The sequence below is a fragment of the Equus caballus genome, chromosome 14, assembly GCF_041296265.1.
Source record: "Equus caballus isolate H_3958 breed thoroughbred chromosome 14, TB-T2T, whole genome shotgun sequence".
Classification (NCBI taxonomy): Eukaryota; Metazoa; Chordata; class Mammalia; order Perissodactyla; family Equidae; genus Equus; species Equus caballus.
In genome coordinates this window covers 11,203,407-11,219,838 of record NC_091697.1, presented here as the reverse complement: position 1 = coordinate 11,219,838, position 16,432 = coordinate 11,203,407, and the positions used below count along the sequence as shown (strand labels likewise).

The window sequence follows — 16,432 nt, the reverse complement described above, 5'->3', positions numbered from 1 at the left end:
GGAAGAGTTTGAGAAAATGGCAAAAGCAAGGTCACTCTGACCTCCCCTTCCTCATCACTTTCCTCTGAAAGCATGAGATAAATCTCCCATGTAAAGTTCCCCTCCCTGTACCAGAAAGAAGGGAGACATGCTTATTACCTTTTAAAGGCAAGACAACAGGCCCAAAATGGTGTCACTTATGCTAGGCCCCAAGTCAACAAACCTCCCAGAAACAGAATCTTAAACCACTCAATCAGGAATCACCTGATCAGCTCCAATTAGATAACCTGCCTGGAAGACCCCTGCCATCCCCTAGTAGCTTTGCAATAACCAACTTGCTTTTTTGCCAGTATAACTACCTTTTCCCTGATCCCTTTTGCCTATAAAAGTTTTTCATTTTATACAGTATCTCTGAGCTCCTTTTATCTGCTACGTTGGTTGCTACTCAATTCAAATTTGTTTTTCCTCAAATAAACTCTTAAAAAGTATGCCTTAGCTTATCTTTTAACATATCAGAGACAAGGAATTTAGGTTGAGAATGCTGTATAAACACACCTTGTTACTTCTTCACCATTTTACAATCCCTGACCCAAATTTCTTTGTATTGTCGATTCTTCACAAATAATGTTTCTTTTCCAAAACTAAATAAAATTTCTTACTCTGGTCACTTCTTTGAGTCTTCAGTACCTTGTGAAGGCTCCCATGTACACTCAGCTAAATTCAGTGCTTTCCTCCTATTAATCTGTCTTTGTCAGTTTAATTTTCAGACCCAGATGGGGACCCTAAGAGGGTTGAGAAGAAGTTTCTCCTCCACTACACAAGTTTCCATATACTGAGAAATATTTAGATGATTCAGTAGAGGGAATTGATTGCGGGAGGAGGAAGCATTATTCTGGTTAAAATAAAACTACCACCTTCCTAGGTAGAAAAACACTATAATTCTTTTACATCTGGAGCCTGCAGGATTTGTGAAGCCTCGGCCTTTTAGGGGAGGAAAAAGTTTCCCTGGACTCCTTTAGAATCCCTTGCTGAGTCTGGTAACTAAACTGACAAAGAGAGGTTAACAGGAGAAAAGCATATGAAATTATTCAGTATAAGTTTTACATGATACAGGAGGCTTCATAAGGAACTGAAGACCTAAAGAGACAGATCTGTGTGTTGATATGCTAGGCTCAATGAAGAGTGGCCAGTCAGAGGAATATGATAGTTTGAGGAGTATGAAGTAACTGTAGTAAACTGGAGATAACCTAAGAAGGCCTGTTTATTAAGATTCTTCTTGGGGTCCCTTTGTCTTTGGAGATAAGGATGCTCCTTTCCTCCAGGTAGGGGGAGGGCACCTCCCACATGAGGGCTTCATGACCTGTTTCAATGGAGATGGTGGGTGGAAGGCTGTTCTATCAAACTGCTTAAGTTTCAACTATTGGATATGCCAATGCTGTATTTTGGGGTAGCATTTCCTGAGCCCCGTCAGACTGCTCCAGGCCTCACATAAGTAGTACAGCAAAGCAGCTACACTATTGCATTCCCATTCTCCCTGGAACTGAATATTAAAATCTCTGAGACTTAACTTTCTCAAATGTATAATGTATGTGATATTTCACACCATGATATCCTTCTTGAAGATTCAATGAGGAAATGCAGGTAAAACGCTAAGAGTGGCAGCCACATACCAAGCATCCCAAACATGCTATTATTAATAATGTAGAAAAAAACCCTTGTGTTTCAATAGAAAGCTATGCATTATTGACGGCACAGCCTCTGTCTATCAGATTCTAGTCCTCTTTCCTGGGATTTGAGTTATTTTGCACTTGTTGTAAGTTGTAGGCTACTGATAGGTATGCAAATTGTGCCACGTTTAATAGACTGTTAATTGACTTTCTTCCTCCCAGTGGAAAACCAGTTTTGCTTCATTTGCAATTCAGCTCAATATTGCTTTACTCAGTAAATTTATGCTGGTTTGACTTTTCCATTAAGCTGGCTATAGCATCTGCTCTATTGCCTCAGATCCTAAGGGTAAAACAAATCCTTGAACATGAGTCTGCTTTTATATTGCATGAGTTCATAATTTTACCTTTTTCTGAAAATTAACTCTTAATGTGCATGATAGAAGTGGCATTTGTAGAAGAGGCATCCATGGCTGTAGTAAAAAAGAAAAAAGAAAAGACTTGATTAGAGCAGTATAAAGGGAGATTAACAAGAAGAAGAGAAAGGAAAGATAAGACAATAAATTAAATGTAGTGGCTGTTCAAGGAAGAGGAACACACAGAGAATTAAGAGAGGAAGAAAAAGTGGCAGTTATCAACCACTGCTTGGAAGAGAAAATCATGCACCTAAAAGAAAGGACAATTCCATTCTATTCTGTTCTGCCTCACAGTTTGACGCAATTTTAATCTTAATGTTTTAACATGATGTAGAAAAAATTACTGTGAAACCAAATGCACTGGAAATTAAGGAGATGACTTTTTCTAGGCTATTACAATAGATAGAACGTTCCTTAATGAGTGTCAAATGACAAAAATAAAACAGTTTAGTAATGAGTTTGCTGCCCTTTTTTAACGGGAAAACAGCCCATAGATTGGGGGAGCCCAGTGCCTCAGAAACAGTGAAGTGCTCTTCCTAGGGTTGTTTGGGCAACAGCAAATTTCATAAAGCATTAGAGGCAGCACTGCAGAAGCAGCGCATGATGGGCTGAGGTTGCATATCTGACCTTATTTAGAAAGATCGAGGAACAATGAAATCAGCATGCAGGGCAGAGTGTGGTTGGCATTTGGGGGTTGACAGACTGGATGTACTGTGTTTCTGGTCGAGCAGAGTATTTACGGGAACAGAAAAGTTTGGTTTGCTGATATGGCACCCTGGGCAGGAGTGGCTCCATCTTGGGTGAAGAAGCTTATTTCAACAAGAGGAATATTTTCTAGAAAAGGAATGAGCCTGGGGACTTACAGAGCAGCCAAACAAGAGAGTTATGAGCCTGAGAAACCTGAGAGAGGGGACTTATCTGAGTCATGTGGGGAAGAGATATTCTTCAAAGTCAGCCCTTTCCTAGGGCACAAAAGTGTGGTGGAGATTTCTGACCTGTTGCTGTTTTCTGGGAGCCTCGGGCTCAGTAAAATCACCTTTTCTCTGGCTTAGACCCATTTAGTTGAGTTTCTTACCCAATTCCACAGCAACTGTCTTTATTGGTGACCCCACATCGTAAGATGACCAGAGTTGTTAAAAACAAAACAGCAAGACTCAATGGAGTCATTTATGCTGAGCCCAACATCACCAAAATGAGACAACTTAGTTACAGCTTCAGCTTTCCTAGAAACGGAATCTTACACCAGACTATCAGAAATCAATCTGATCAGCACCAGCTAGGTAATCTGCCAGAGAAACCCCTGCCAACCCTTGTAAGGAAATCAACCTTGCAATAAACAATCTGCCTTTTCTTAATATGACTTCCTGACTCCCTCTTCCTTCACCTATAAAACCGTTTCATTTTGTACATCTCATCATAGCTTCTTTCAATCTGCTAGATCGGTTGTTGCATGATTCATGAATTACTGAATAAAGCCAATGCAGTCTTTAAAGTTTATTCTCTTGAGTTTTGTTCTTTAGCAGACTAAACACAATAAAAGTCCCTCAGCACTGCGCACACTAACTGCTTGTATTTACCAAAGTTATGGAACCCTCCTTTGTCCTCTCCAGGACTTTTTCCCAGAGGAAGGAATGCTGGCAAACTGTGACCTCAGAGCCCATGGGGCTGCTCTGCTGATTCGCGCAGGATGACTAGTAAGCTCTTTCCAAGAAGAACATAAGCATGGAGAAGTCCTGGGAGCCCCACCCTAATTCTTTATTATATCTCACTCTTAGTTGTTTTGGTACCAAGGTGGTATTTTGGAGTTTTATAAATCTTGGAAGTAAACCCTGACTGTCAGGCAGATAACTCTCATTCTCTTATTCAGCATCAGCCCATCAGCATCACTGTTCCTTAAAAACAGCAGTTTTGAGTATTTAGATGAGGGCCCCTTGAAGCATAGGAATCCCCCTTCCAGTAGACCCTGTTTTGCTTACACTTAAATGATCCCATGGGGGGATGGTCCCCTTGAAGGTGAGGTGAGGTGAGAGAACGAGGAGGTTAGAAAAGGAAGGGTTGCAATACAGTCCGCCTTGGAAAAGAGGCTCTGCAGCAGAGGGGACAGAGAATCCATGTGATGGCAGAGGAATAAGGACACCCCCACCCAGGCCTGGCTCTTCTCATTATTCCCTCCCCATTTCATTTAGTCTATGAATCCAATCTCCACTTATTCCAGAATGTATCCGACTTCTGCATGCCTGCAGTGAGAGCCGTGGGTGATCTATTTCCTACATCCTTAAAGTAGGGTCTGAGGGCCAGCAGAGTCAGTGAGGGCATCACCTGGGAAGTGTGCAGAAATGCAGAATCTCTGGCCCTCCCAGGACCTACTGAATAAAAATCTGCATTTTAACAATTATCCCAGATAATTAACTTTTACATTAAGTGAGAGAAGTTCATGAGGAGCTACCTCAAATTATGGCACTTTGGCATATTGACTATTTTGAGCTAAAGAGATCTGTAAACTAGCATGTATGGGAAGGACTGTCTGACCTTCCTTTACAGCAGGTGGAAAGACTTTCATGTGAAAGCTGCCCCCACACTTGCAGGGAAGGACCATCATTATTGTCAAGATGGAGGGATATGGAGTGGAACCTGAACAGACAGACCCTGCTATGATTCTCCAGTTTATCACATTTAGCTCATACCTCCTTTGTCCTGTCACATTTCTCCACCACTGTCCACTCTTCATCAAATCCATCATAAAAATTATTTCTTTGCTTGTTTAATTTAAGGCCCCTGTGTCACATAAAATTTGAATTAAATAAATTTGTATGCTTTGCTCTGTTAATCTATATCAGTTAAAACTTCAAATCCATACAGGAACCTTACGAGGCTCCAGGGAACCATTTTCTCCCATACACCCTGGACTGGATTATTTAAGGAACACAAACCAGTCATGCTCTTTATCTCTAAAGAGTCTTTGACACTATTTTTTAAACACTTTTCGATTTTTGCTCTTTAGAAATTCATGTAGTAATAGAAAGAGCAGGAAATGACAGTCACAGAACTTGGAGTAAATCTTTGGTTCAGTTCTATTTGAGTGAGTGATTTAACCTCCACACCTCAAGTACCACATGGGTAATATAGGGACAATGAAAATCATGCTGACCTCCCACAAACACAGAAAGTCTTAGATGAATTACGAGCACTCGACTCATAGCAGGAACTTAATAAACACTAGGTTCTTCTCATTAATAGAAAACACACCTGAGAAATAATGCTCTAAAATTTAAATTACATATGCATCATTGTTTAGGTCAACTTCTTGGTTTATCAGAATCTTCATCAGAATTTATGGAAAAAGTCAAATTTTGGGAACAAAGGTAGAACAAAATCCATAACTTAATTAAAAGCTTTTGATGGGAATTTAGGAAATAGAAAATAGCCAACTGTGCTGAATTCCCCTGTTTGATGGCTGTCAGCCAAGATCAGTGGTTGATTGTGATCATTCTGACTAAAGAACTCAGAAAGTTGTTAATGAATTGAAAACAAACTACTACAGAAACAAAAGTCTGATGGAGAAAAGTAGTTTCCTCCTTGGCGCTCTGGTATACACTATGGGAACTTATCTTTATAACCACACACTTATCTTGCTTTGTCCTTTGGGCCTGCTTTACAGATCATATAAAGGAGTTTTGGATGATGTGTGTCATGCAGTTCACTCATCAGAACACTTAATGTTGTAACTGAAACACTTTTATGCTAGTCTGGGTAAAGGTGTAAATTTGAAGCCCAGGTCAAGCCCAGATCTGATCCAACAGTTCCAGATGCCATCACTGGTCCCTGATGGAAGTGACAACCAGTTGGTGAGGCCCGTCTCTCCCCTTTGCCCTTACTTCTTTCCTACCTCTCTGTCACCCAGCAGCAGCCTCCTCAGTGCCCCCTTCACCTCTTTGTTTCTGAGGGTGTAGATCAGGGTGTTCAGGAGAAGAGGTTGAGGAGCTTTCCCTGGTCTTGGGAAGAGCTGTTCTCAGGTTGTGTGGTCATGTAGATGATGTTTCCATAGAAAAGTGAGACCACCATGAGATGGGAGCCACAGGTGCTGAAGGCCTTTTGCCTCCCTGACACTGAATTTGTAACACTGCCCTCATGATGTAGCCATAGGAGACTAGGATAAATACCAGAGGTGACAGCACAATGCCTACTGCTAGGAAAAAGGCAGTGCCCTCAACAGCAGCTGTATTGACACAGGCCATCCTGATCAGGGTGGGCGTCTCACACAGGAAGTGGTCCACATGGTGGTTCTCATAGCGTGGTAACAGCAGTGTGACTGGGGACATGGTCAAGGAGTTGGCCATCCCACAGCCCCAGGCCACCAAGACCACGGCCATGCAGAGGCATGGATTCCTGATCACCATGTAGTGAAGTGGTTTGCAGACTGCAACAAAGCCATCATATGCCCTGACAGCCAGGAGCAGACACTCCACACCACCCAGACCCAGGAATAGGAAGAGCTGGATAGCACAGTCTGTGTGGCTGATTGTCTTGTCACCTCCATTCAGGTTATAGAGCTTCTGGGGGATGGAGCTGGTGGTAAAACTGAGGTCCAGGAAGGAGAGGTCAGTGAGGAAGAAGTACATGGGAGTGTGGGGGTGGAAGTCCAGCTGGGACACCAGGATGATGGTGCTATTGCCCACAAGGGTCAGGAGATATGCAATCAAGATGACCACAGAGAGGATCCTCTCCAGATTGGGTTATCAGAAAACCCCAAAAGGATGAAATTTCTCCGGGTACTGTCATTGGTTCCATCCATCTCTAGTGCAACTGAAGAGAAACATTGATACTAATAATGCTGATAGTATATATAAGGGAGCACTTACTATGAGCCAGGTGTTCTATGCTGTTTACATTTACTTATTCATTTATCCCCAATCACAGTGATAAGAAGTGGCCACTCTTCTTATTGTTGTCTTACGGAAAAGGAAACTGAGGCAGATATGTGTTAAGCAAATTATATTCTAGAAAGGAGCAGAACTGATTCTGAAGCCAGGAAATGAGGGTTAGAGTCTTCACTCTTCACTGCTGGTACTGCCTCTAATCCCAATGACAGGAAAGATAAGTCCTGCCATGGCCCACCCACTGATTCTTCTCCAGACACAAGTTCCTACGCTCCTGCCAAAGCCTCGAGGCCCAAAGAGAGCCGCAGAATGACCAAGTAACAGTATTTAGGAAATATTCATTACATGGAGAATGCCCCCTCATTCACTGGATCTTGATTCTTGAGGTAAAGCACTGAGTGAATAAACATTGCATGAGGCAGTAGAACACGACTGAAACAGCATCCACAGAAACATAATCTCGCTCCCTTTTGCTCACTTGGGTCCGGTATTGAAGAAATACAGTATTTTTTTTTCTTTTTTAGTACTATATTCTGCTTGAGGAAAAAATATCACAAGTCTTTGAGGCAGATAATAAAACTTTAATGCTGCAATTCACACATATGCGCAGAAACGTCTTAGAAATTGCAATTCCAAGAACGCCTGACATTCAAAGTAAAGCATATCTGAGGACATAAACCACGAGTCTTAGAGAGGATACAGAGGAACGGATGCAGAACGTCTTGGACTATAGCCCCAATGTCCCTTGTTACAATCCCTTAGCTAATGGGTGCACTTAGGAGATCTTAGAAAGCTCATTTACCTTTTTATAGTTTTCTCATCTAAAATGGTAAGAATCAAATGACCTTATTTGTTTTACAGATATGTTTTGAGATTTTTTTAATATGAAAGACAGTTGATAAGTATGAAAGTTTATATGTATGTTACTTAAAACTGTTTGTTATACAAACAGGAAATGGGAAAATAAGCCCATGAGAGTAGTCAGGGAAATTCTGAAAAAGAAAAAAAAATGCAATTCTAATGAGGAGAAACTATCCTTAATATATATCCAAACATACTTTGTAAAATATAACAATTAAAACGCGATCATTGACCAGGCCTTTGAGTTGTGAGGAGTGTGGACCCCTAATTAACTCTATTCACCCCAACTAGTAACAATTCAAATATGTAAACATTAAAAAATACAACTACAGTAAGAAAGAATAATAGTTGCTCTCTTTATTTGTTTTTCCTGGTTATCTTGGATTTAGTTAGATCTTGCTAAGCAAGTTGCAATTCCCAAAAGCTTTGAAGGAAAATGTAGATAAATTTGCATATTTTTAAAAATGTCTATACTATAGGAAATACAACTAACAAAGACTAAGGAATAATGATTATACTAGAGAAATTCAACCAGATTAATAATTTTTTCAAGAAATTAGCAAGAAAACGTAACAAAAAATAAGCAGTGATTTGAAGAAGCAGCTCACAGACAAAAGATTTACAAAAACATGACTTAAAAACATTACAGTATTCCCACTGATGATTAAGGATATAAATTTAGAATATAAATATAAAAATATTTGCTTTCCAGACAAGTAAGTATTTAAAAACGTGATATATACAGAGCCTGAAAAAGTGTGGGGAAATGAGCCAATTGACTCTTGATAGGAACTGAAGTTGGAATATTTTATCTTTGCAGAGATCTTAAAAAAATCATTAATTTAAAAAGCACATATATTTTGACATTGCATATGTTATTTTAACAAAAGAAACATTTGTCTTCCATAAAATTTAAAATTACATGTTTTTATGACCCACTAACTCTGCGTCTAGGAATCTTTCCTTCATTTATTAACCTGCAACATGTAATTATACCTCCTCAAGAATATTCATTATAGCCTTGATTGAAATGCATAACACTCAGAAACAATGTATATGTTTAAAATTATTGAAATTGCCGGAGTCCAGCTCCAGCTGAGTGCAGGTTCCTGAGGGATGGACAGCGTCGACGCAGTGAGGGAAATGAAGAAGACGTGAGACTTGGGTTGGTGTTAGCAAGTCCAACTTTACTGTCCACAAGTGTCGTTTTTATATTTTTCAGGATTAGTACAGAAATAGCTCTACAAATACTCTCAGAGAGATAAGGAAATATAAAGCAAGTCTGTCTTTACTGGTTTATACAGTGTTTTTATATCTTTTTTAGCGGGGGATAAATATAGCAGTACAGATGTTCTTGCAGAGTAAACCACAAAGCATTAATTGATTAAGTATATACTTACAGGGAACAGAGTTAACTTTTAGGGAGGCAGAGGTTAATTATCTTTTCCTGCACAAAGGCAACTTCAGCAATTAAGAAAAGACTTCTATAATATTTTGCCAAACACATGCAGGGGAATAATATATTTTTCAATAACTAACACATGGAAGAAAATTCTACTTAACTACAGAGGAAGAAGTATATCTATGCTTATCAGGGAAACTGAAGGAAGAGCAAAACATCAACCAGAAGGAGGCAGCTGCTTTGATCCAAATACTCTCTTCAGTACGAACCCCTCATTAGGGAGGAAAATTCTCCCACTATCTATGTGCATCGGGGGGAACTTGCCCCTTGCGATATTCTGAAGGCTTATGCAGGTGGTCACATATTTTCCTCAGTACCAACCCCGCGGGGGGAGCATACTCTTTTCTCTAAAGCGACCATCTGGAAAATTACAGCATGAGTAGGAAAATGGGGTATAAGACAAAGGGAAGAAAAACAAGTTTTTAAAGTTCAGCATAGCTTGGGGAAAGGCAGGCTCTTCATATTCTCGTGGAGGGGCGCCCTGCACTCCTCGGCTCTTCTTGATCGGCTGGACCCTGTCAAACAGCCGATCAAATGCTGCCTCGACCCCCGGCAGAAATGACTTAATAAATAACTTTAAGTAGAAAAGAAAAACACTTGTAATTGAAATAAGTATATGTAAGTGACTTCACCTGATTTTTTTCCAAAAATCCTATTAATTTCAAACAAGTGGAAGGCAAAATATAATGTATAGTGAGATTATATGTAGTGTGATCCCATTTTTTGGGTCACAAATTCTCTCTATGTGTGTATATTTATATTGAAATTGAAACAATGTCTGGAAGTGTACATTGAATTGTTAAAAAAAACTCACTTCCGGAGATTGAGATGGGGTTTAAGGGAGATTTTCATTTTTGTATAATCCTTTAGTTATTAAATAACAGTTAATAATTGAACCATTATGAAATTTTAAAATTGCATATGCATGCATGTATATATACTATAATGTACTATTGAGAAAATTTTAACCTGTTTATATGTCCTTTTAACTGTCATTCCTCTTTTACAGAGATAATGGTCCCATCCTTCTTAAAAATATTTTTTTTTATTTAACAAACTGGAAAATGAATAAAAGTAGAAAAAAGTGGGGGAAGTTATGAAGGAAAACAGACTGAAGCAAATTTTCAATCACCATAATAAAGTCAGTGTTTCACAACAAACTGTGGCATCATTTCTTGGTCCTAAAATTGTGAACCCTGTGAAATAAGAGAAAAGTGAAAATGAGGAGCTGAAAATAAGCCAAACTCAGTGAAAAGCATGAGTTTGGCTTTCATGATAACCTGTGCTCCCACTTCCTTGTGAACTGGTTTTCTCAACTTTGATGTAGAGGGAAGAAAGTCTTCTTTACAGGAAGAATTGCAACAACTGAAAGAGAATATTCTTGTTAATACCTCCTGTCTTTCCAGCTCTTAACCAGGATACTGCCCTTTCCTCCTCCTGGAACAAGACAGGAGCATTTGCCTTGCCACCAGCCCTGCTGCTGACACACGCCTCTTTCCATGGAAGAAACAGATCTCTGACATGGAACACAGAGGGCCTTCACTTTCTGAATGGTTCTAAGGAGGAACACATATTTCCTCTCTTTAAACTGTGGAAGGAATATAATTTTTTTTTTCCCCTCTGTGTAGAGGTCCTTCTGAGCATACTGGTCCATTATTAACAGCTTCTCACTCTCTTCACTTTTCCACTTGCAGTTTACACTTGATAAGTACCTTCTACAGCCATGTGAGTATCTTCATATTTAACTTAACTGTTCACCTGTTCTTGCACATAGCAAATTTTACAGCACGTCATGTGAATTAGTCACCACTTTCCTGGTGAGAGGAGAGATAGGGCAATATCCATTCTTTTATCTTTTATACGTGGACTCAGAGTAGCACCTCAAAGAATGAGTAATTTATTGCTAACGTGGCAGTCAAAGCCTTCCCTATCTTAGGGAAACATGTACTTTTCATCGTTCAAAGCTAGAAAACCTGAAAGATATTATCAGGTACTAAACTGGAGAGACCTGAGCTGTCCCCACACAAATGTGTGGTGACCGACGGAAAGCTCAGGAAATGAAACCAATGACCGACGACTCATAGTTTTTCAGGCATGATTTTGCATGGAATTGGAGAGCGCAGAGCATCTCACCAGCACAAAGGGAACTATTGCTTTGTAAAACGTTTGTTCAAAGTGTGTATTTGGGAGTCTATGTGCTGACAGTGTTCCACAGGTTAAAATATATGTTTCCCTCTGGATCCTGATCAAACAATACGAACACTGTTGCCCCCAAATGCACCTGCTGCCTCAGAAATGCCCACACTCAAACCACAAGTAAACAAAATGAACTTCTTTCATTTCCTGGAGGATGAGTGGCCATATGGCTAAAGATTTTAGTTTATTTCCAAAGCATTGTTAGTCTTGAAGATGAAAGAATTTAAAGCTCACAAGAAGTATGACAACAATTACAGAAGGTATGAAATGGGCTCAATGTTTTCAGACCAAGGAGCAGGCCTAGATCACCCCAGTCATGAGCTAATACCTTCCCATCTCCCCCCACGAGGCTGAGAATACCCTTTTCAATGCTATTTTTTTCCAAAATGAAACTCACATTTCTGATTGCATTTTCTTACATCTGTATGACAAATCGCAGTCTCTTTTGACAAACGCCAGTCTCAAAGTCAAAACGCTTCTAGTTTGTGTTTCTTCATATTATGTATCCTCAGCACTTTTATATTTCATCTTTTAAACATCATTTTGCATTGATAAATTTATTGTGTGTTAAAAGTAAATAGTACATGTCATGATGTGTGTGTTTGTGTGTAGATCTCTGTCTTGGTACGTCTGTCATCGTCCACAAACTTTCCAAGATCAAGGAGAAATTTCCTCCTTTCCTCTTTTTTTTCTTTTTCTTTGAGGAACTCCATATGGCTTTTTATATTCAACAAGCCAACAGAAAAGTGCCGACTTCTGAGTTGAGCTTATAAATCTAGAAATCTACTCACCATCAGGTTACTTGTAAGCTACAAGGAATCATTAAAGATCAAAAGTCGGAGGGTACAGCTTTAGCTGGAGGGACACGGTGAGAACGTGCAATGTCTTCTTTCCTCATGAGTGCACACAGGTACTCCCTCCAGGTACAATTCTAGATGTGGGAGGAAATGAAAGCCCCGCTCCTGGGCTTGGCCCATTCCTCTATAAGTGTTATGGACCATGATATTTGTGCAGCATTATTCATGGAAGTGACAACATGATGCAACTCTCCCAACGAAAGACTAGAGAGGGACCCTGATGGTGGTCTGGGTTCATCAACAGCTCCAAGCTCTGGGGAAACTTCTGAACCCATGGGCTCTAAGTGTATACACTGAAGCTGCTGTAAGCATGCGTCAAACTCTCCAATCTGCCATAGGGCACACACAGAAAATGAGGACCATGAGAATTCGTTCCTCGACATAAAAATAATTTACTACATCATGTTAAGTAAAATAGGGGACTCAATCTATTGTTGTTCTAAAGACATTAATACTGCTGATCATGTGCTCCTTTCCTCATTTCCAAGGATTCTCATGTGTCTAAGAAATAATTGACGCGTAATCAGTCCCCTTCTACTTTGAACAGGAGCATGCTTTCTTTTTTTCTTAAATCTACTGAAGACAAGACAAAAGTAATTTTACATTTTTTAATTAAAAATTGTGTGAATTAGAAAGAAACCCATTGTCTTAGATAGCAGAAGAAATCCACAGGTACATCAATTAAGAGAAAGTTTATTATTAACTTAAGGAGCTAAAAGTGTGAACTGTTTCGTTTGTTTATTTTCATTTCCTTTGTTTTTGAATTTTAAAAGAAGACGTCAGCATAATTGAATTTATGCTTTAATTTCAAAAACTAACGAGAGGGGAAAGGAGTGAAAAAGTAGAGCTTTTAGAAAGAGGTCAAGCTAAACAGTCTATCTACTCAATAGAGACTGATATATGCATAGTATATTAAATATGATCCTCATGGTAACCACAAACCAGAAACCTATAAGCCGGAAAAAAGGTAAGACAAAAGAAATCTAACATACTACTAAAGATAGCCATCGAACTACAAGGGAAGAGAGCAAGAGAAAAAGAAAGGAACTGAGAAGAACCACTAAAACACCCCAAAAAAGAAAAAGTGACAAATGGCAATAAATACATATTTATCAATAGCTGCTTTAAATGTCAATGGACTAAATGTTCCAATCAAATGCCATAGGGTGGCTAACTGGATGAAAAAACAAGATCCATGTATATGCTGCATACAAGAGACACACTTCAGACCTACAGACACTCACAAACGGAAAGTGAAAGAATGGAAAAAGATATTCCATGCAAATGGCAAAGAAAAGAAAGCAGGGGTAGCAATGCTTATATCAGACAAAATATACTTTAATTCAAAACTGTAATAAGAGACAAAGACAGGCACTACATAATGATAAAGGGAACAATCCAACAAGAAAATATAACACTTGTAAATGTCTATGCACCCAACATAGGAGCACCTAAATATATAAAGCAATTATTAACAGACATAAGAGGAGAAATAGTAACACAATAATAGTAGGGGACTTTAACACTCCACTAACACCAATGGATAGATCATCCAAACAGAAGATCAATAAGGAAACACTCGCCTTCAAGGACACATTAGACGAGATGGAGTTAGTAGATACATACAGAACATTCCATCCAAAAACCACAGAATAAACATTCTTTTCAAATGCCCATGGAACATTCTCCAGGATTGATCACATATTAGGCCACAAAACAAGTCTCAATAAATTTAAGAAGATTGAAATAATACCATACATCTTTTCTGACCACAAAGGTATGAAACTGGAAATCAACTACAGAAAGAAAACCAGAAAAGCCACAAAAAATGTGGAGACTGAACAAAATGCTACTGAACAATGATTGGGTCAATGAAGAAATCAAAGAAGAAATAAAAAAATTCCTGGAGAAAAAATTAAAATGAAAATACCACATGCCAAAATCTGTGGGATACAGCAAAAGAGGTTCTACACGGGAAGTTTATAGCAATTCAGGCCTACCTCAACAAAGAAAAATCCCAAATAGACAATCTAAAAGTGCACCTAAACGTACTGGAAAAAGAATAACAACAAAGCCCAAAATCAGCAGAAGGAAGGAAATAATAGAAATCAGAGCAGAAATGAACGAAATAGAGACTGAAAAAAAAATAGAAAAAATTAATGAAACCAAGAGCTGGTTCTTCGTAAAGTTAAACAAAATTGACAAACCCTTAGCTAGAATCACCAAGAAAAAAAGAGAGAAGGCTCAAATAGGTAAAATCATAAATGAAAGAGGAGAGATTACAACGGACACCTCAGAAATACAAAAGATATTAAGAGAATACTATGAAAAGACATACGCCAACAAATTGGATAATCTAGAAAAAATGGATAAATTCTTAGAAGCATACAACCTCCCAAAACTGGACCAAGAAGATGCAGAAAATTTGAATAGACCGATCACCAGTAAGGAGATCAGAACAGCAATCAAAAGCCTCCCAAAAGATAAAAGTCCAGGACCAGATGGCTTCCCTGGTGCATTCTACCAAACATTCAAAGAAGACTTAATACCTATCCGTCTCAAATTCTTCCAAAAAATTGAAGAGGAGTGGAGGCTTCCTAACTCCTTCTACAAAGGAAACATTATCCTCATACCAAAACCAGAGAAGGACAGCACAAAAAAAGAAAATTACGGGCCAATATCACTGATGAACATCAATGCAAAAATCCTCAACAAAATACTAGCAAATCGAATACAACAATACATTACAAAGATCATACATCATGATCAAGTGGGTTTCATTCCGGGGATGCAGGGATGGTTCAACATCTGCAAATCTATCAACGTGATACACCACCTTAACAAAATGAAGAATAAAATTCACATGATCATCTCAGTAGATGCAGAGAAATCATTTGACAAGATGCAGCATCTATTTATGATAAAAACTCTAAATACAATGTGTACAGAAAGAAAATACCTCAACATAATAAAGGCCATATATGACAAACCCACAGCAAATATCATTCTGAATGGAGAAAAACTGAAAGCTATCCCTCTAAGAGCAGGAACCAGACAAGGATGCCCACTGTCACCACTCTTATTTCCCATAGTATTGGAAGTCCTACCCAGAGCAATCAGGCAAGAAAAGGAAATAAACGGGATACACATTGGAAAAGAAGAGGTGAAAGTGTCACTGTTTGCAGATGACATGATTTTATATCTAGAAAACCCTAAAGAGTCCACTAAAAAACATTTAGAAATAATAAAGGAATACAGTCAAGCTGCGGGATACAAAATCAATGCACAAAAATCGGTTGTGTTTCTATACACTAACAACAAAGTAGCACAAAGAGAAATTAGGAATACAATCTCATTTACAATTGCAACAAAAAGAATAAAATACCTAGGAATAAACTTACCAAAGAGGTGAAAGATCTGTACATTGAAAACTATAAAACATTGTTGAAATAAATCAAAGAAAACACAAAGAAATGGAAAAATATTCCGCGCTCTTGGATTGGAAGAATTAACATTGTTAAAATGTCTATACTTCCTAAAGCAATCTATAGATTCAACACAATCCCTATCAAAGTTCCAACAACATTTTTTACGGAAATAGAACAAAGAATCCTAAAATTTATATGGATTAACAAGAGATCCCCAATAGCCAAAGGATTCCTGAGAAAAAAGAACAAAGCTGGAGGTATCACACTCCCTGATTTCAAACTATGCTACAAAGCCATAGTAACCAAAACAGCATGGTACTGGCACTAAAACAGACACACAGATCAATGGAACAAAAGTGAGAGCCTAGAAGTAAACACACACATTTATGGACAGCTAATATTCGACAAGGGAGCCAAGAGCATACGCTGGAGAAAGGAGAGTCTCTTCAATAAATGGTGTTGGGAAAACTGGACAGCCACATGCAAAAGAATGAAAGTAGACCATTCCCTTACACCATGCACAAAAATCAACTCAAAATGGATTAAAGACCTGAATGTAACACCCGAAACCATGAGACTTCTAGAAGAAAACATAGGCAGTCCGCTCTACGACATTGGCCTGAGCAGCATATTTTCAAGTCCCATGTCTGACTGGGCAAGGGAAACAGAAGAAAAAATGACCAAACGGGGCT

General features: G+C 38.8%; 1 pseudogene; it reads right to left on the bottom strand.

The window, feature by feature from the left end:
- Positions 1–5,930: 5,930 nt before the first annotated feature.
- Positions 5,931–6,851, bottom strand: LOC138917536 (olfactory receptor 2W3-like; annotated as a pseudogene).
- Between the last annotated feature and the right edge of the window lie 9,581 nt (positions 6,852–16,432).